This window comes from Musca autumnalis, unplaced genomic scaffold, assembly GCF_047663935.1.
Source record: "Musca autumnalis isolate F117 unplaced genomic scaffold, ASM4766393v1 scaffold_2, whole genome shotgun sequence".
Lineage (NCBI taxonomy): Eukaryota > Metazoa > Arthropoda > Insecta > Diptera > Muscidae > Musca > Musca autumnalis.
In genome coordinates, this window is record NW_027411755.1 from 219,399,819 (window position 1) to 219,422,652 (window position 22,834).

General features: G+C 39.0%; 1 long non-coding RNA gene across 1 annotated transcript in view; it reads left to right on the forward strand.

The window, feature by feature from the left end:
• LOC141393329 (uncharacterized) overlaps positions 1-16,610 on the forward strand; it is a 110,024-nt gene extending 93,414 nt beyond the window's left edge. Inside the window, exon 3 of the long non-coding RNA XR_012410071.1 lies at positions 16,271-16,610. This is a non-coding gene — a long non-coding RNA (uncharacterized lncRNA). The remainder of the gene's footprint in view (positions 1-16,270) is intronic.
• Positions 16,611-22,834: the final 6,224 nt, after the last annotated feature.

Here is a 22,834-nt window from a genome sequence, read left to right on the forward strand (position 1 = left end):
TGTAGCGTTGTTATTGTAGTAACAAATTTTGGTAAACAAGTTACCGTTACTCCATCGCCAGATCCCACAGCATCATCACAACAGCATCAGCTCATCACTGCCATTGGTGGAGATGATCACTGGCTATGTTGTTGTGATGACAAATTGAAGTAAACAAGTTCCCGTTACCCCAATAAGAAAACACGTGGTGGGAGCTAGTATAAAAGGGGCGACCAAAACTAGAATTGGGACAGTCAGTAACAGACCAGCAAAGCGAGCACATCATTCGACGGTAAGTAACCCATTCAGAAGATTAGCCTTGGACATCCTTAGAGTACTTATCCAGGTCTCTAAGCCAGGAATCCTTGCATCCTTGCCTATCTTTTGATCCTTGAATATCCTTTGATCCTTACATATCCTTTGATCCTAGCATATCCTTTGATCCTTACATATCCTTTGATCCTAGCATATCCTTTGATCCTTACATATCCTTTGATCCTTGAATACCCTGGTAGTGCTTGAGTACTTATTAAGGTCTCTTGCAACCGTAGCCTTTGATTATCCTTGTAGTGCTTGAGTACTTATTAAGGTCTCTTACAATCGTAGCCTTGAATATCCTTGTAGTGCTTGAGTACTTATTAAGGTCTCTTGCAACCGTAGACTTGAATATCCTTGTAGTGCTTGAGTACTTATTAAGGTCTCTTGCAACCGTAGCCTTTGATTATCCTTGTAGTGCTTGAGTACTTATTAAGGTCTCTTGCAACCGTAGCCTTTGATTATCCTTGTAGTGCTTGAGTACTTATTAAGGTCTCTTGCAACCGTAGCCTTGATTATCCTTGTAGTGCTTGAGTACTTATTAAGGTCTCTTGCAACCGTAGACTTGAATATCCTTGTAGTGCTTGAGTACTTATTAAGGTCTCTTGCAACCGTAGCCTTTGATTATCCTTCTAGTGCTTGAGTACTTATTAAGGTCTCTCGCAACCGTAGCCTTTGATTATCCTTGTAGTGCTTGAGTACTTATTAAGGTCTCTTGCAACCGTAGCCTTTGATTATCCTTGTAGTGCTTGAGTACTTATTAAGGTCTCTTGCAACCGTAGCCTTGATTATCCTTGTAGTGCTTGAGTACTTATTAAGGTCTCTTGCAATCGTAGCCTTGAATATCCTTGTAGTGCTTGAGTACTTATTAAGGTCTCTTGCAACCGTAGCCTTTGATTATCCTTGTAGTGCTTGAGTACTTATTAAGGTCTCTTGCAACCGTAGCCTTTGATTATCCTTGTAGTGCTTGAGTACTTATTAAGGTCTCTTGCAACCGTAGCCTTTGATTATCCTTGTAGTGCTTGAGTACTTATTAAGGTCTCTTGCAACCGTAGCCTTGATTATCCTTGTAGTGCTTGAGTACTTATTAAGGTCTCTTGCAGCCGTAGCTTTGAAAATCCTTGTAGGTCCTGCGTGAGTACTTATCCAGGTCTCTCGCATATCAGCTGATCTTGTAGCCTTAGACGATCCATCCCATATCCCGGAGATCCAGAGTACTTATCAAGGTCTCTGGCCTGTTAATCCCCGACTCTCCTGGCTTATCGAGTACTTATACAGGTCTCGAAGTGACGAACTTGGTGGCTTAGAATTCCTGTGCGGACTGAGGACCGAATTATCACTTTATTTATATTAAGTAGATTAAGATAACTTTAAAGAGAAACGCTCTATTTACGAGCAGTAGATTAAGTTAACTCTAAAGAGAAACGCTCTATTTACGAGCACAATAAAAGTGCATTGAACGGTAACAACTGTCTTTTCCTTTCTGTCTCAAATAAATAAATTTTCTGTAAGGATCCTTGGACCCCGACTAGCTACTCTAGCCATAGGGGGAAAACCCGTCGTTACAGTGGCGCCCGAGCAGGGACAGAAAGGTTTAGACAGTGTGTGTAGAGATAAGTGGTTAAGTGAAGTGACAAAGTGAGTAAACAAAGTGAAACAGAGATAATATGGCGTTAGAGATCCGCGTGTCCTGGGCATACAGCCTCCGCAAGGAAGAACTCAATAAATACCTGGCGGAATTCAAGTGCGAAGTAGAGGGAACGGTGGAAGAGCAACGGAAGAGATTCGCCGCGTTCCTTGGCCAATTACACGACGCAGAAGTCACAAAAAGGTTGCTAGAACTCCAAGCCGTCCACGAGAAAGAGTCGAAAGTGGCATCCCCACGTACGCTAAGTGAGACAGATGGTGCTGAAGCCCCGCGTTTAGAGCTGCCTACCACAAAAGCAAAAAAGACACTTGACCTCCAGAGCACAGCTGAGCAAGTTCGGAAGTGGGGCGTTAGTTTCACCGGTGAGAGTAAGCCCTTCGAATTCGTGGAGAGATTAGAAGAACGGGCCGAAATGTATATGATACCTAAAAGAGACTTGATCAAGATGATGCCGGAGGTACTCCACGGACGGGCGCTGATGTGGTTCAGAAATAACCGTAAGCCATGGCAGACCTGGGATTCGTTCAAAAGGGACTTCCTGAAATTCTTTCTCCCACCGAGATTCCTTGAGAATTTGGAGGATGAAATCCGGCAACGAAAGCAGAAGCCCCGGGAATTATTCAAGGACTACATGTTGGCCATGCAGGACCTCATGCGTCACAGTAGCCACACTGAACAACAGAAGGTGGAACGAATTTTCCAAAACGCATCACCAGAATACATGTGGTACATACGGCGAAAGGACTTCACTGACCTGGCAGGCCTACTAGAAATGGCCGAAGACCTGGAGAGTATACCAGCCATGCCAAGCGTTCCCAGAGACCACCACCGAAGAATTGAGCAAGAGAACCCTAAGAGAAACCCCGCGCAAACAATTAACCCTACCACGGCCTGTCGAAGGTGCGGACAGGAGGGACACTTCGCCACTGGCTGTCGTAATCCCCAAATACTCTTTTGTTGGGAATGCGGTCGGAGAGGTGTCAGAACGATCCAGTGCTGTCGGCAGCGAGCGGGAAACGGGCAACGAGCCCCCAGAGAGGTAGGAAATGCGGGCTCCAAGACAAGATATCCTACCACAGAGGGACCACTCTCGAATTCCAAGACTCACGTTTAGTAGCGAATATCTCCATTAGAGAACGCCTTTGGTCAGCAACGGTCGATACGGGAGCCACGAAGTGCTTTGTCAGCGAATCCTGTGCACACGCAATAGATCCCGATGGTGTTAAGACAACCCGAAGCACTACCATTAGCTTAGCCGACGGTTCCAGACGACAAATCCACCAAAGCCTGCTCGTGGAGGTAATATTCGGAAGGTGCCGTCTCAACATTGAATTCTTAGTATTACCAGATGCAAGCGAGGACATAATACTGGGGCTGGATTTTCTTCTGCAGAGCCAAACCAAAATAGTATGCGCCGGACTGAGCTGTGTCCTCCCGATCCCCGAAGAAACAACACCAGGAATCTTAAGATGTCGACACCTCACCATTACATCCGATCAGTCCGAGTCAGATGAAGATAAGAACAGCCCTAACACGGAAGCGGCCGAGACACAGCAGCAGAGTCCACCACCCACAGTGACTGTTTCGAACATAATCGATCAAGAGAGAGTAAATACTTTCCTAAATGAAGAGCTCCAAAAATTCAGTGAATTGCACGGTGTTTCCACAGTCGCTACTCATAGGATCGTGATGAATGACGATCGACCTTTTAAGCTACGATACGCAGCGAGAAATCCGGCAATGCAAGCTATTATTCACGAGAAGGTCAACGAACTACTGGCAAAAGGCTTTATTGAACCATCGAGAAGTCCTTATAACTCTCCTATCACCTTAGCACGGAAGAAGAACGGCACGTGGAGACTCTGTATGGATTTTCGTCACCTGAACAGTAAATCGAGTCCCGATGCCTACCCCTTGCCCAGGATTTCATCCATTCTTGACCGCCTAAGAGAAGCCAACTATGTGAGTAGCCTAGATCTAAAGGACGGGTATTGGCAAATACCGTTGGAAATGTCCAGCCGAAAGTACACGGCATTTACAGTACCTGGTAGAGGATTGTACCAGTGGTGTGTAATGCCATTCGGCCTGCACTCGGCTCCAGCAACGTTCCAACGCGCACTTGACACAGTAATCGGGGCCGATATGGAACCACACGCTTTTGCTTACTTGGACGACATCATCGTCATAGGTCGGACCTTGGAGGAACATCTGGAAAACTTAAAAGAGGTGTTCCGTAGACTGAGAAGCGTCAACCTTAGAATCAACCCAGACAAGTGTGAGTTTTTCAAGAAGGAGACAAAATATCTTGGTCATGTGGTGAGCGCTCAGGGTATCCACACAGATCCTGACAAGATAGCAGCGATAAGAGAGCTACCAGCACCAACGAGCCTTAAGGAACTGCGTCGATTCCTCGGGATTGTCTCATGGTACAGACGATTCGTCCCGGAATTCGCGACAATAGCCCATCCTCTAACTTCCATGTTAAAGAAAGGGAAACACTGGCGGTGGACGGAAGATCAGCAAACGGTCTTCGAAATCCTGAAACTACGACTGACTGAAGCACCTGTTTTAGCGTGTCCTGATTTTTCTGTACCATTCACCCTGCAAACCGATGCTAGTGACAACGGATTAGGCGCCGTTTTGACACAAGTCCTCGACGGGAGCGAAAGAGTCATTGCGTACGCTAGCCGAGTCTTAAATGGAGCCGAGAAAAACTACTCCGCTACGGAGAAAGAGTGCCTAGCAATTATTTGGGGAATACGAAAGATGCGTCCTTACCTGGAGGGTTACCACTTTAATGTGATCACCGATCACCTTTCCTTGAAGTGGCTCAACTCCATTGAGAACCCTACCGGAAGACTGGCTCGATGGGCCCTTGAACTCCAGCAATTTAAATTCTCGATCCAGTATCGCAAAGGACGGAATAATATCATAGCTGACGCACTATCCCGTCAACCCCTGGAATATCTCAGAAAGGCTACCGTGGAGTCGAACGACTGCCCCTGGATCGCGAAGAAGATGGCGGCCATGAAAGAGAATCCGGGAAAATTTTCCGACTATGCGGTGGTGGATCACCAGTTGTTCCGACATATCGCAGGGAACAAACATGACGAGGATTGTGCACCCTGGAAGCTCTGCGTTCCCACATCCCAACGAGAGAGGGTGTTGCGGGAAAACCATAGCCAGGTAGCAGCAGGACACATGGGAATACGTAAAACGATAAACCGAATTGGTAGCAGATATTACTGGCCGGGCATGTCGAGAGACATAACCAAATTTGTGAGAAGTTGTGAATCCTGCCAAAAATTCAAACCCTATCAGGTCGCTCCAGCGGGAGAGATGCTGGTATCTGTACCCGAAGAACCATGGGCAACAGTTTGTACAGACTACGTGGGGCCCCTGCCGAGGACGAAACACGGAAACACGATGCTCTTGGTATTCTTTGATCGTTTCTCCAAATGGGTTGAGCTGGTACCACAGAGGAGAGCCACCGCAGAGGGTGTTGTTAAGGCTTTTCGGGAGAGAATTCTCGCTCGGTTTGGTACACCGAAGGTACTCATTTCGGACAACGGAAGCCAGTTCACCAGTAAGGTACTTAAGAAATACTTGCGAGAGATAGGGGTTCATCACCAATTGACGGCACCGTACTGTCCACAAGAAAACCCTACTGAGAGAGCCAATAGGACTATCAAAACAATGATCGCTCAAATAAGCCAAAATAAGCACAACAGGTGGGACGACTACCTTCCAGAAATCTCCCTGGCTATCAACACTGCCACCTCAGAGTCCACAGGATATAGCCCAGCGTATCTTACTCAATGTCGCGAACCGAGACTCCCTACCTCTCTGTATGACGAAGCAGTCCTTGGTACGGGAAACACAAAGAAGACACCGGAGGAACGGGAATCTGACCTACAGGAGGTATTTACAATAGTACGGAACCAGCTTAGCCGAGCCGCAGAGGAACAACGTAGGCACTATAATCTTCGCCGCCGTCCTTGGAAACCTATTGTCGGAGAACGTGTTTTGGTGAAACAACACCCACAGTCAAAGGCAATCGACCAATTCGCAGCCAAACTCGCCCCTAAGTATGATGGGCCATTCTCTGTCATTGAATTCATTTCCCCCGTGATCGTCAGGTTGAAAGGACAAGACGATCGCTCGACCAAAGTAGCTCATCTTAGCGAGCTAAAACCATTCACCACAAGCTAATTCACGTTTCTTTTATCTCTTTCACCGTTTTAACCATAAGACCTTAAAAACCCCCACCCCACGAAGGGGAGAAGTGTAACGACCAAAAATCCCGGTGGTCATTTTTGGTCACACCTAAAACTGTCTACATAACCCAGTATCATCATACCCCTTCATAAATGATAGCCACTATTTGCCTTAACAATAAAACTATTTGCTTCTCTTCTGGTGGGCATCACTACCTGTAGCGTTGTTATTGTAGTAACAAATTTTGGTAAACAAGTTACCGTTACTCCATCGCCAGATCCCACAGCATCATCACAACAGCATCAGCTCATCACTGCCATTGGTGGAGATGATCACTGGCTATGTTGTTGTGATGACAAATTGAAGTAAACAAGTTCCCGTTACCCCAATAAGAAAACACGTGGTGGGAGCTAGTATAAAAGGGGCGACCAAAACTAGAATTGGGACAGTCAGTAACAGACCAGCAAAGCGAGCACATCATTCGACGGTAAGTAACCCATTCAGAAGATTAGCCTTGGACATCCTTAGAGTACTTATCCAGGTCTCTAAGCCAGGAATCCTTGCATCCTTGCCTATCTTTTGATCCTTGAATATCCTTTGATCCTTACATATCCTTTGATCCTAGCATATCCTTTGATCCTTACATATCCTTTGATCCTAGCATATCCTTTGATCCTTACATATCCTTTGATCCTTGAATACCCTGGTAGTGCTTGAGTACTTATTAAGGTCTCTTGCAACCGTAGCCTTTGATTATCCTTGTAGTGCTTGAGTACTTATTAAGGTCTCTTACAATCGTAGCCTTGAATATCCTTGTAGTGCTTGAGTACTTATTAAGGTCTCTTGCAACCGTAGACTTGAATATCCTTGTAGTGCTTGAGTACTTATTAAGGTCTCTTGCAACCGTAGCCTTTGATTATCCTTGTAGTGCTTGAGTACTTATTAAGGTCTCTTGCAACCGTAGCCTTTGATTATCCTTGTAGTGCTTGAGTACTTATTAAGGTCTCTTGCAACCGTAGCCTTGATTATCCTTGTAGTGCTTGAGTACTTATTAAGGTCTCTTGCAACCGTAGACTTGAATATCCTTGTAGTGCTTGAGTACTTATTAAGGTCTCTTGCAACCGTAGCCTTTGATTATCCTTCTAGTGCTTGAGTACTTATTAAGGTCTCTCGCAACCGTAGCCTTTGATTATCCTTGTAGTGCTTGAGTACTTATTAAGGTCTCTTGCAACCGTAGCCTTTGATTATCCTTGTAGTGCTTGAGTACTTATTAAGGTCTCTTGCAACCGTAGCCTTGATTATCCTTGTAGTGCTTGAGTACTTATTAAGGTCTCTTGCAATCGTAGCCTTGAATATCCTTGTAGTGCTTGAGTACTTATTAAGGTCTCTTGCAACCGTAGCCTTTGATTATCCTTGTAGTGCTTGAGTACTTATTAAGGTCTCTTGCAACCGTAGCCTTTGATTATCCTTGTAGTGCTTGAGTACTTATTAAGGTCTCTTGCAACCGTAGCCTTTGATTATCCTTGTAGTGCTTGAGTACTTATTAAGGTCTCTTGCAACCGTAGCCTTGATTATCCTTGTAGTGCTTGAGTACTTATTAAGGTCTCTTGCAGCCGTAGCTTTGAAAATCCTTGTAGGTCCTGCGTGAGTACTTATCCAGGTCTCTCGCATATCAGCTGATCTTGTAGCCTTAGACGATCCATCCCATATCCCGGAGATCCAGAGTACTTATCAAGGTCTCTGGCCTGTTAATCCCCGACTCTCCTGGCTTATCGAGTACTTATACAGGTCTCGAAGTGACGAACTTGGTGGCTTAGAATTCCTGTGCGGACTGAGGACCGAATTATCACTTTATTTATATTAAGTAGATTAAGATAACTTTAAAGAGAAACGCTCTATTTACGAGCAGTAGATTAAGTTAACTCTAAAGAGAAACGCTCTATTTACGAGCACAATAAAAGTGCATTGAACGGTAACAACTGTCTTTTCCTTTCTGTCTCAAATAAATAAATTTTCTGTAAGGATCCTTGGACCCCGACTAGCTACTCTAGCCATAGGGGGAAAACCCGTCGTTACAATGTAAACCTTGTAATCACGCTACAGGTCGCAATTTTGATCGGATCGTCATCAAACTTTGCATGTTGATGGGGTCCCGGAGGGGAAGAAGCCTATTGATTTTGGTGATGGTCGGATAATATTTAGGGGTCGGAAAGGGCAAAAAACTTAGGTGGATAAAATTACAACGTTTTTTTTCAAAGCGAATATCTCAGCTTCTATATGGGGTATACCAAAAGCAAAACCTGACAATGAAAGTAGAAAATATCACCTTTCTAACGATGTAAAGTAGGTGGTCGTAGGTGATCAAACAACGAAGATATCACAATAGTAGCAAATAAAACCCCAATTTTCATTTTTGCCATTTTAATTATATTGACAAATACCACAGCTTTGGTTGAAAATTTTCCAAAAGCAAACCTGACTATGAAAGTAGAAGATCCCGTCTTTACAATGATGCAAACTAGGTCGGCGTAGGTAACCAAATAACGGAGATAACGCAATAGTCGGTAATACATCCCATTTTTCTATTTTTTTGGAAATCACGCTACAGGTCGCAATTTTGATGGAATCGTCACGAAAATTTGAGGGTTAATGGGGGGTCTCACAAATGAAGAAGCCTATTGATTTTGGTGATGGTTGGATAATATTTAGGGGTCGGAATGGGCAAACACTTATTTGGAGAAAGGTTAACGTTTTATTTCAAAGCCAATATCTCTGTTTCTTTAAGAGGTATATCAAAAGCAAAACCTGGAAAGGAAAGTAGAAAATATCACCCTTACAACGATGTAAAGTAGGTTGTCGTAGGTGGTCAAATAGCAGAGATATGGCAATAGTCGATAATGCATCCCATTTTCCGATTTTTTGTAATCACGCTACAGGTCGCAATTTTGATCGGATCATCACGAAATTTTAGGGGTTAATGGGGGTCCTACAGAGGAAAAGGCCTACTGAAAGCAAACCTGACTATGAAAGTAGAAGATCCCGTCTTTACAATGATGCAAACTAGGTCGGCGTAGGTAACCAAATAACGGAGATAACGCAATAGTCGGTAATACATCCCATTTTTCTATTTTTTTGGAAATCACGCTACAGGTCGCAATTTTGATGGAATCGTCACGAAAATTTGAGGGTTAATGGGGGGTCTCACAAATGAAGAAGCCTATTGATTTTGGTGATGGTCGGATAATATTCAGGGGTCGGAATGGGCAAAAACTTATTTGGAGAAAATGTCTACGTTTTATTTCAAAGCCAATATCTCTGTTTCTTTAAGAGGTATATCAAAAGCAAAACCTGGCAAGGAAAAAAGAAAATATCACCTTTACAACGATGTAAAGTAGGTTGTCGTAGCTGCTCAAACAACAGAGATATCGCAATAGTCGGTAATGCATCCAATTCTTCCATTTTTTGCAATCAAGCTACAGGTCGTAATTCGGTCGTGTTCGGATGGTCACGAAATTTGGGTTGCTTATGGGGGTCCCAGAGAGAAAGAGGCATATTATTTTTGGTGGTAGTCGGATTGTATTCCCTAAAAGAAATGTTTACCAGTGAAAAGCTTACGCACAGGGGTAGTGCTGTAGGGTATCACATGGTCGGCTCCGTCTCGACTATAGCTTTTGCTCACTTGTTTTATTCATTTACTCGGTCATAACTTCAAAGAAAATTTATTTTTTTTTGCCAAAATTTTGATTTTTTTTAAAACACTTAATTTGATCCAGCAACTACGTAAACTACAATAGTTCGCGTAATATAATGGTGCAAACTTTGGCTTCATGATAACTAAACATTGTTGTCCTTCTCTCATGTATCGGACGTTACAAAGCACAGCATATTTTTCTATTTTGTTTTGCCTACATACGTACATGCGAACTTCTTTCATCAGCATTACCACCACTGAATATAGAATTGATAAATGTTTAACACATTTGCCTTTAACTGAATGCAAATTTGCACTTCAATGAATGTTAATTAAGACACATTTTTTTCCTGTTTTTTCCTTTTCCGTTAACACTTCAATTTTCGCTTTTGTCTTTGACAATGCATACGGTCGGAAGGGGACTGTTGGGACTATAGAGAAATTTCGATAATCTTACTGGTAAGGTTTTGGCCATTTTTACGGATAGTCAACGTTCTTCTTTGTATGGGGATAAAATAAATATGCAGCGGTTTGAAGAGGGAGAAAAAGACTGTCTTTTTTGGAGAGTTGATATAACGATGATGGTATTCGAATAATCAAGGAATAAATTATGATGATTCCACTGTATAAAATATAAATATAAAGTATGAAATATTTAAAATATAAATAATATAAAATACTAGCTAAACCGGTGCGCTCCAAATAAACTTTTAATATTTAAAGTAATCTGTTATTTTGGATTTAAATGCATACATATGGAATATATGAAGTCCTATTCCATCCGTGCAGTTGCTTCGGTGAAGTTCAGTATAGGGTATCTTCGTAAGTTGCATGGAGGTGTGCCTGTCCTTAGTTTACATTTTCCAAGCTGTAAGATTCTTACACTATTTGTCAGATTGGATATACATTCTAATTAAATTTTAACTTTAACTTAAGTTTATTTTCTCCATTTTTACATTGTGTTATTTAATTTGATTTGGTGTTTGTTTAGTTCAAATCTAATCTGAGAGGGGGAAGTTCGGAAGCTCAGAGGAATTTGATTGGAAATTCGGAGAAGTTATTCTGAGGTTCGGTGTAGGAGGTTCGAAGGAGGTTGTTCGTAATAGTAAAATCTATTTGCAAAAGAAAAAAATAAAAAAAAAAAACAAATAATTAAACAAGTAAGAACGGCGTTAAGTTCGGCGGGGCCGAACTTGTTATACCCTCCACCACAAGTTGTATTGAAATAAAATGGAATAATTAGTTTTCTTTCGTGTATGAAGAAGACTTAATACTAAATTTCAGCAATTTCGGTAAAACAATGTGAGGCACCATTCTATGGGGGCTATTTCAAAACGTCGATCAATACCGACAAATTTCTGACGGAAAGTTTTTAGGCTCAAAGAATTTCCTATATTACGGTAAGAGAATGTGGCTAAAACTTAAAAAATACCGAAAATCAAGAAGTTAGCTTCTATGCGGATATAGGAAGACGTGGACCTATACTGATAATACTCTGCTGGAATATTTTATAACTCTTGGAAGACGAAATAACGAATTTCAGCCATTTCGGTTGGATATTGACGTCACAATCTTCAGTATTACGAAAATCGGGAGGTACCGTTCTATGGGGGCTATATCGAAACGTGGACCGTTCTATGGGGGCTATATGAAGGTGTGGACCGATACCGACAAAATTCTAGGGGAAAGTTTTATACCCCCAAAGAAGACTACGTACCAAATTTCAGCCATTTTGGTAGGATAATGAAGCTAAAACCTTCAAAATACCAAAAATCGGGAGGTACCGTTCTATGGGGGCTATATAAAGGTGTAGACCGATAACGACGAAATTCGAGGGAAAAGTTTTATACCCCTAAAGAAGACTACGTACCGAATTGCAGCCATTTTGGTAGGATAATGAAGCTAAAACCTTAAAAATACCGAAAATCGGGAGGTACCGTTCTATGGGGGCTATATGAAGGTGTGGACCGATACCGACAAAATTCTGGGGGAAAGTTTTATACCCCTAAAGAAGACTACGTACCAAATTTCAGCCATTTTGGTGGGATAATGAAGCTAAAACCTTAAAAATACCGAAAATCGGGAGGTACCGTTCTATGGGGGCTATATCAAAACGTGGACCGATATATCCCATTTTCAATACCAACCATCCTGCAAGTAATAAAAACTTCTGTACCGAATTTGGACTTTCTATCTTTAAAAATGCAAGCTGTATCTTGATTTCAACAGACAGACGGACGGACGGACGGACGGACGGACAGACGGACATGGTCAAATCGACATAGAATTTTATGCTGATCAATAATATATATACTTTATAGGGTCTCCGACGAATATTTCGATGTGTTACAAACGGAATGACAAATTTAATTATACCCTCCATTTGGTGGAGGGTATAAAAAGTTACAGTATTTTATTTATAAATGCACTAAACAATTTTTTCTCTTAGCCTCAATAGGTATATTCTTCTTCACGATGGGATCTCACAAATAAATAGCAATAAACGGCAAGCGTTTTATTTAAGAGATCCCATGATGAAGATGAACAAACTTATTGAGGCTAAGAGAAAAATTATTTATATATTTATATTTATTATTTATTTGTTGTGGAACGTGGTCAGTTAACAGAGATACAGAGATCCCACAGTTTTATTTGTGTGCAGTGTAACCATATCCACGCCAGAGGTCCGCAAAATGCCACTCGCTTTCATTGCATATTCGCGATTTCGTGCTTTTTTCATTGCTTGCTACTGCCATCTCTGTTTAATGCTATTGCTTGCTTTGCCTTTACTTTCATGAGTATGTGCCAATTGCACACACACAACACACTACAAGAGCTCGTTGCATTTTTTTTGCACGCCGCCTTCGAAAAAGCACGTTGCATTACAAAAAGCAGTAGATATTTCTGGTCAAATTTACATGTTAATAAACATAAAAAAATTAATGTTGAGACAATAAAAACAATTACTAGTTTAGTTTATCCTATTATTAATGAAACTCAAAGAAAAAGCGAAATTTGGCAAATGTATTCATTTATTCAAACAGAAGATGGTACGATACTGTGTGGTGGTATCCAGTATTGTGCATACTGCATTTGCGAATCGTGTGAATACAAATGTAAAAGCAATCAAGCATGCACTAAAGCAGTGAATCATTTTTTGGGGTAAATCTGCTTTTTGCACATTCATATTTTTTATATGCAAGGCACTGCACTATTCGCTTTTGGGAAAAGGCAATAGAGTGTGCCTTTTATATGCATTTTGCGGATCTCTGATCCACGCTACAGTTCCGGGAATGTGCATCGGATAGTGTTTAGCTGGTGAAATAGACTATAACATTTTTTGGAAGAAATTTCCATATTTTAAGGTAAATCGGTTTAGGAGATCCAAACTCCAAAAAAAAATTGGAAAAAAAATTAATTCAGGCTTTAATTTTTGGAAAAGACTCGAACTCCCTTGAGCCCTCAATAAAAGGCTTTGGAGCCTAACATCTGTATACATATGTATGTATATGGATCCTATGGACCTGTATTGTCAATTGTTGAGAATGTCAAATCCCAGGTAGTTCGTATAAAAAATCTTGTTAAAAGTCTCAAAATACCGAAAATCGAGAAGTACCGTTAAATGGAGGCTATACGAAAACATGGACCTATGTTGGCAATTCTTATTGAAGAAGTTTTATGACCACTGGTAATCTCAAATGCCAAATTACAGGCAGTGCAGTAAAAATCTAGCTAAAATTCTCAAAATACCAAAAGTCGGGAGGTACCGTTTAGTGGGGCGATACCAAAACATGGTCATATGTTGGCAATTTTTAGTGAAGAAGTTTTGTTACCGCAGGGAACAACAAATATCAAATTACAGGTAGTTCGTTTAGAAAATGTTGCTATAATCCTAAAATTACAAAAAATCGGGAAGTGCCATTATATGGGGCCTTAAAATGTGAATCTATTTTGGCAATTTTTTAGTGAAGATGTTTTGTGCCCACCCGTAATCTCAAATGCCACATTACAGGTAGTTCAGTATAATATCTAGGAAGTACTTAAAACATCCATTAAATTCTTTTCGATACAATAAACTGTAAATTCTAAAGATATGCGAAAGATATCCGTCAATGAAATATACTGAATCGAGATTACTGATTTAATCTCTCAGAACGTCCTAATTTTATTGCAACCCATAGAAGCTTAAACAAATTAAAGCGATTTATATAAATATCCTTAGAAATTTGTAAGTCATTAATAGTGCAAGACTTACCTACACTCTGTTAAGATTTAAATAAGTTTTAAAAGTTTTAATTTTTACCACGCCACAATGAAGTTATTATTAAAACAACGGAAAGTAGCGTCTTTGATATTGCCACTGATGATGACAATAATTACAGATATAAGGTTCAATAACTGCCAGTCTGTCTGTGTGTTCACTGAGTATATGCTGTGCATGTTTTTTATTGCACAAATAAAAATCATATTCCATATTCCAAAACCGCCTACTTTGTCTCTGGTACTGATTGTTGTCTTTCTTCTTCTACTGTTTTTAAAGATATAAACTTTTATGATTATTTTTACGATTGCTAAAATATAAATTTACACACACATTTACATAGCATCGTATATTCCTTTGCTACATTTTTTATTTTAAGTCACAATCATTTCGTATGTGTGTCCCATGATAGTTGTAACTAACGTTGATTTTTATCTTTAATGTAAGTGACAAAATCCACGGATTCCTGGGATTGGGCATTACATGTGTAATCTCCACAAGTACCACTATCACATTTATGCCACGCCTAAGAGAATATCGACCCGAAAATGTGGAATAAGAAAGAACGGCTTTAAGTTCGGCCAGGCCGAACCGGTTACACCCTCCACCACGAAATGTGTTGAAATAAAATTGAACAATTACTTTCCTTTCGTTTATGAAGAAGACTAAATACTAAATTTCATCAAGTTCGGTAAAACAATATGACTAACCTTCAAAATATCGAAATTCGGCAGGTACCATTTCATGGGGGCAATATCAAAACATCGACCTATACCTACGACCTATACCTTTAAAACACAGAAAATCGGGAAGTACTTTCTATGGGGGATATATAAAGGCGTGGACCTATACCGACAAATTTTATATGAACGTTTAATACCCCCAAATGAGGCCACAACCTTAAAAATGCTGGAAATAGGGAGGTAACGTTCTATGAGGGCTATACTAAGGTGTGGACATGTAGCGACAAGTTTCTAACGGAAAGTTTTATACCACCAACGAAGACTAAATATCAAATTTCAGCCATTTCTGAGGAATATTGGGACAATAACCTTTAAATACCGAAAATCGGGAGGCACGTTTCATGGGGGCTATATGAAGGCGTGGACCTATACCGACAAATTTCATATGGAACGTTTAATACCCTAAATGAAGACCAAACACCCAATTTCAGCCATTTCAGTGGATTATTGTGGCCACAATCTTCAAAGTACGGAAAATCGGGAGGTACCGTTTTATGGGGGCACTATGAGCGCGTAGACCTATACCGACAAATTTCTGGGGAAAGTTTTATACCTCAAACGAAGACTAAGTACCAAATTTCATCGGTGCGATAATGAGGCTGAACCGCTCACGATACCGAAAATCGGGTGGTACCGTTCTGTGGAGGCTATGTGAAAACGTAGACAGATATATCCTAATTGCAATACCGAACATCTTAGGAGTAATAGAAACTTCTACACCAAATTACAAAGCTCTATCTTAAAAATTGCAAGATGTATCTTGATTTAAACAGACGGATGGACAGACGGACATTGTTATATCGACTTAGAATTTTACCCTGATCAAGAATATATATACTTTATAGGGTCTCCGAAGAATATTTCGATGTGTTACAAACGGAATGACAAATTTTATTATACCCTCCACATTATGGTGGAGGGTATAAAAAGTGATACTCTCAATCATTTTGTTTTTATCCAATTTACATATAGAATTCATCAAACTAAGGGCATTATAAAAACATGTATATTTTTATTCCCTTTTGAGTACTCCACATTCCACAAATTCACATCGGTACCCAGATCGAAATTACGCGTTGCCAGCAGTAAAATAAATAACGGCAGATGTTATTGAAAGTATGCCAATCACACAAATAAGACAAACATAAAATTTTATGGAATACAAATTAATTTCTTTTTAATAATGTGGATACAGAAATACAAAATTCTAACGACATTACACGCCTTTATCAGTGAAAAGTCTTCTTCTTTCATATCATTTTAAATTTTTTTTTTATTTTCATAAATGCTCCTTAAGATAAAACAAAAGTGAAAATTATGAATACTTGTAATATTGGTTTTAAATTTCCAAAAAAAAAAATCTCTTTAATTTCCTAACACTACTCCCGTTTTTTTATTTTTTTTTTTATTTTCAGAAATTTCATTATATGCCCAAACCATCATAACTGGCCCAAGTGTCTTTACACTCACCTGCCTTGTAGGTCATCCATCGATTAGGGATATTGGTCCCACTTGCTGGTATCGTGGTTAGCATTCACTAATTCCGTTTGCGGTTACTGATGGAACAGCGCCACAAAGGAATTATTTTGTCACACCTGCTGCTTTGACAAGTAAATACGCATCATTCGAAGATTTCACAGCTGCTATGTTGATATGTACGACAATAACGTCGATGATGATGACGATGACGAACACATATCACAGAACGCACACAATGCAATAACATTGGATATCCGACAACGCGTTGCCATATATCAGGAGTTGTACGATACAATAAAATTGAAGTAAGTATGGATATGGAATAAAGAATCAAACAAAAAAGGAGAAAGGAAAGAGAGGAATGTTTAAATTTAGTGAGCTAAGTACTAATATTGAACGATGTTGTCAATTTCACCGTCACTTGAAGTTATGTTTATTCGCAACATTTTCATTCATACTCAGTATGTAGGCACAGTCTTAACAAATGCCTATATAACATGTATTGAGGACATATCATTAAAAAACAACAACAAATAAGAACGGCGTTAAGTTAGGCTGGGCCGAATTTGTATACCCTCCACACTGAACTATATAGAAGTAAATATGAACAATTAGTAACAAATAAGCTCTTCATCTAGATTAAGTCTAATTCCTTGGAGGAGAATAATATGTTAACTAATGAGAATCACTTTATACTGAACATTTTCTGTGGAAAGATTTTATAACAGAGTCAGGAAATGTGTCTCACGTGAGCGTAAATTTACTCTCGCTCACAACTTGTGTAGACTCTATCTCGTGGTGATCGAGAGTAAATTTACGCTCACGTGAGTCTCATTGCCTTACTCTGTTTTATAACTCCACACAAATATATATATTTAAGTCAATGATGCACAAGAAGAGAATGCTATTTTGTTTTTTGTATGGGAAAGAGAGTTGTAGTTAACTTTTTCGTAAAGACGCGTGCATGGCTGATTTAAGTGCAGCATAAATTTGCCAGTTTTGTTTGTGCCGTGTAACAATAAAGACGTAATTTTGTAAAATGTAATTAACTATTTTAATTTCTGGTTTTAATGAATGAATATTCTTTTTTTTTTTGTATTCTATGAATACTTTTTAACTACATAAAATCCTTATATTTCTAAATATAAATAAAAAATGAATTAAAATTAATGGTTTTCTATTTTAATCCAATATATTACTTACGGCATACGGGGGAATAAATTATTTATAAAAAGAGAATACATACATAATACGATACATTCCAATATATGAATTCCATTATATATTACTAAAGAACTATAAAAGAATATACCCATTGATTACACGATGCTTTCTATGGATACTATAAAGGAATATATTATTTTCCTAGGACATGCACCGTGTTACGAATAATGTATTCGGTAATCAATAAAACATAGTGGCTCTGTATTACCCGTTCGATTCCCATCAATTACATTTTCCCACTGGGATGCGTCGGCAGATAACGGGATTACAAAAAAAAATACAAAAAGAAACATTGCATTCCCTTGTCGTATCCAGTGGGAATGTAAGAGGTAATTAATATGAATTTTTTGTCAAGTGGAATTACTCGTTCGATTCTTTACGGTATATTACATAACCTATCTTCTATAATATATTTAATAATTTAACTTTTTGTCCAATTATATTCTTGCGTATTGCTTATAATGCGTTAATAAATATATTTTCAATGTAATATGTTCCCAATTTTCCCACTGGGTAACTAACACAAAAAAGACTAACTACCATATTTCAGTCATCTCGATGGGATATTAAGGACACAAACTTCAAAATACCGAAAATCGGGAGGTACCTTTCTATAGTGGCTATATAAAGACGTGGACCTATACCGACAAATTTCAGGTGACAAGTTTTGCACCCGCAAACGAAAACTAACTAACAAATTTCAAGAGGTTTCGATGGGATATTGAGGACACAACCTTTAATATAACGAAAATCATGACGTACCGTTCGTTGCCGACAGTTTTTTTTCGGAAATCGTAAAAAATCGTCAATTAAATTTGGTTAATCATCAACATGTTCCAAAAGCTAGGTTTGGTTACCGTTTAATGCAATTTTTTGCTGATAATTTTGTCAATGAGACTGACAGCATAAGATGTACAACCTACAGCAATAATTCTAACCCAATATCACTTAAATACAGCTAAAAACACAAATTTCACAAGATGAGAATTTTCACTATGGTTATCGAGTTTGCAGTAATGCAGCAAGATAAAGCTAGGCACACATTGCTAGTTTTGAACGACAGTTTTGTTGAAATATCGCTTGCTAGAGAGTAATTACCGAGTAATTAGAGCTCATTACTCTCCGCATTTTCAGATAGTACATATATAATGGCTTACACATAACTACATACTTTACTCATTACTAAGTATTTACTATGTAATGAGTATGGTGGCACAGAGTTTGTGTGTCCGGCTACAAATCCTAGGGTTGTGTGTTCAAAGCTCACTCTCGACATGGGAGTTTTTTTGTTAACAAAATTACGAGAAAATGTTGATGTACATATACGTGTTTGAAAAACCTTGACTGTGTGTGTGTTTGGTTACAAATCAGAAGTTCGTGTGTTCAAAACCAGCAGAGAGCAAAATAAAAGAAGTAATCAAAGGCTATAGTCGGACGGGGCCGACCATGTCATACCCTACACCACAACCTCTAGGAATTAGCTATGTTCAACCGCTTTGCACGCTGAATGTCCGGGTTTATTTGGCGATACTACTTTAGTATTTCAGCCATGAAAAACGTCTCTAGTAGTGGCAACTTAGGACACGCCGTTCGGACTCGGCGATAAAAACGAGGTCACATATCAATAACTTAATAAAAGTCTATTGGTATAAGAGAAGCCTCTCTTGTCCCTACTGGGATGTTTGTGGAACAATTATATAAATTATACATTTCTAAAAAATATTCGAAAATTGGAACATTCACATTGATTAGCCCTCCTGCTACATCTTCAAATTGTCTTTGAATGTCAGGTTCCTTTTTTAAATACACCTAAAATAAATAAATAAATATATATACAATGCAATTTGCTATGTCTCTGAAAACGATATTTGGGAAAATTGTGAGTTTATTGAAATCTATAGTCCAAAAATTGTGCACTTGTACCTCACATATGCTTAATAAAACTATGCAACACTGAAAATGCAAACAACTTCTAGTATGGATTTTTTGAAAGTACATGCTTAGACTACAAAAACCCTAGTTGGGTTTTGTCCTGTCAGATCCAGTTCGGATTTTATGGCCTCATCTAAACCGGGCTAAATCTACACTTTTTTGCATTTATAAGGCTTTATCTCAGAAACAAATAGGATTTTAGCCGTGCTGTCTATAGCAATATTGTAGCCCTAAACTAGTAGAATTTATCTTTTCAAAAAACCACATAAGAAAAACTCCATCTAGGGCATCAAAATCTGTAAAATATAGAAAATTTTACATAATTGCTGAAAATCTGGTCAGTATCGGCTAAACTATTGAGAGTTGAACCAAGTAACCTTTTGCAAAAATCTTCCAAATAAAGTTCTCAACAATTCTTTAGAATATTCTAAAACTCTAAAATCCTTACTTCATGGTGTTTCAGCGGTATTTTGCATCATATCTTTTACAGCACGTATTTCAAACACAGTTCACACCAACAGTTTATTCTCGCATTTCGGATTTCACTATATTATTGAAATTTTTATTAAATCGTCGTTGAAAATGTACTGAAAACAACGTCATAGAGGCATTTTGCAACAACGACATGTTCTGAAGAGTTGTTATTACATTCCAGGGAATATTTTTCCAAAAGAAAATATTTAGAAAAAATTAACGGTTTTGGAGATACGGTGCGAAATGTGTAAAAATTGCTGAATTTTAGCATATATTTTAAAATTTTATGCAATAAATGTAGTTTTTCGAGTTCATTATTTCTCCAAATATTTCATTCTTGTCCTTATCTACAAATTTGCTTCAGAAGTCAGAAGAAGATTTGCATTGGTTTCAGAGATATAGCCCCGAATTTCTTTAAAAACTCAATATTTAACCATGTTTAGATGGGGCCATAAAATCCGAGATGGATCTGACACAACAAAACCCAACTAGGGTATCTTGTGGTTTGGGTCTGCACTTTCAAAAAATCCTCAGTTCGAATTGTTTGCACAAGATTGTGAATAAATATTGTGATAACAAATATATATTTTATACAAATTTAATAAATCCCAAAATTATTCATATTCAATTACACCCCAAAGAAGATAGTATAAGTCAGCTGCGCTAACGGTGATATACCCTCAGCCTCTGACCGAAAAAAGAAACAAACACAATTATTATGCGGTATAAACATATATTGATTTTGTATCACGAGTTTGCTTCAAAATACGTGGAACCAATTTTAGTAAGCTTACTTCTGATTTTTAAAAAAAAAAACAAGTAAAAAAGTATCAGTCGGCTTTGCCGACAGAGATATACCCTCAGCCTGTGTATATTGAAACAATTTTTTTTCCAAAAAAACGCATGTATTTAGGGAGTTTTAAAAATTTTGGGCGTTTGAACTGACAAAAATGTTGATTAGGACTTAATATCAAAAGTTTTGCGGAGGAGATACTAAAAGGAATGGATCTCCAGCCACTACATATGGTACCATAGGGGTTTTTTAGAACTTCAGGGATGTTTGCTCAAGAAGTATGAACTTGCCCCAGAAACAACTTTTACCATCGCAATTGAGGCAGCAATGCAAGTTGCTTCAACAAAAATCAAAGTGATTCGAAAGCAGGTCTTAAAGTGAACATATATCCGAAATTTTGAGTGGGAGGTACCGGATGGAGTTGACAAATATAGTCCATATTTGAACCTGATCTATTTCTGGTAGATATATTAGGATGTGTAAAGTATGGACCAATTCGGCCACTCTCTTCAAGAGTTATCGTACGCACAATTTTTCCGAACATTTTTGAACTTTTGTGGGGGAGGTACCTGAATGAGTGGACCGATATGGTTTATCTTCGAACTTAAACTATGTTTGGACAAAATATTACTAAGGCCAAACTTTGGACCGAATCGGCAGACCTGTTCGAGAGTTATTTTGCCCTCCAACCTCCTCACACGGTGTCATAGGGGTTTTTTTGCAACTTTCAGGCTATTTTCTCAGAAGTATGGACTTGCCCCTGATGAAACTTATACCGTCGTATGGAGGGCAGTGAATACAAGTTGCTAAAGCAAAAATCAAAGCGATTCGAGAGATGTTCCTAAACTGAACTTTTCCAAAATTTTGTGTGGGAGGTACCCGACGGAGTGGACCGATTGAGTACATATTAAAACCTGATCTAAGTCTGGTACACGCTCCACGATGGGCAAAGTATGGACCAAATCGGTTACACCCTTCAAGAGTTATCGTGCGTACAAATGTTCCGAACATTTTCGAACTTTTGTGGGGGAGGTACCGGAAGGAGTGGACCGATATAGCTCATCTTCGAACTTAAACTAAGCTTGGACAAAATATTACGAAAGCCAAAATTTGAACCGAATCGGTTCATCCCTTCGAGAGTTATCGTGCGCTCCAGCCAGCCAGACAGACAGACGGACGGGCATTGCTCAATCGACTCCAAATTGTCTGAAACACATTTCGTCCAAACATACTTGGGCTCTAAAACCATTATTTCGATGAGGCACATTTTGGCCGTATGAAAGTGTATATACCCTTCATAGCCTAAAGGCTGAGGGTATAATCAAAGTTCAAAAAAATCAAATAGCTCTAATACAAGTCCTCAGACTGCACTTTTCCCTTGTGTGATTGGATGAACTAATACAATGTGCAAAGTTTGGACCAATCAGAAAATCCCCTTGAGAGTTATCTTGCTGATTTGCCATTTCATTTAGCCTTCCTGTTTGGTTTTCAGGGTTTCTTGGAGTTTATCGGCCATAATCTCAGGAGTATGGACTTGCCATTGCAATTGTACCATCGTATAGGGGCCGCAAGAACGATCTGCTGAAAAAAAATTCAAAACTATTCGAGAGAGCTCTTAAATTTCACTTATCCGAATTTTGTGTGGGAAGTACCCGAAAGTGTGGACCGATATGGTCTTACCCGATCTATATCTGGAAGTAATAATAATATATTTAAAGTTTGGACCAAATCGATTGCTCACTTAGTCAGTTATCGTTCAAAAAATTTTTCGAAAGAAAATTTGAACTTTTGTGGGGGAGGAGTGGACCAACATAGCGTACATTCGAACTTAAACTAAGTTTGGGCAAAACGTTACGAAGTATAAAATTTGGTTTGAATCGGTAGATCTTTTCGAAAGTTATCGTGGGTACCAGCCAGCTAGACGGTAAGAGAGACAGATGAACGGACAGGGCTAAATCGACTCCAACGAATTTCTTCCAAATATACTTGGGGTCTAAACCATTATTTCGATGAGACATATCTTTGGTCGTATTTTGTATGTATCTCCTTTACCCTAAGTCATAGAATCGAATATGTG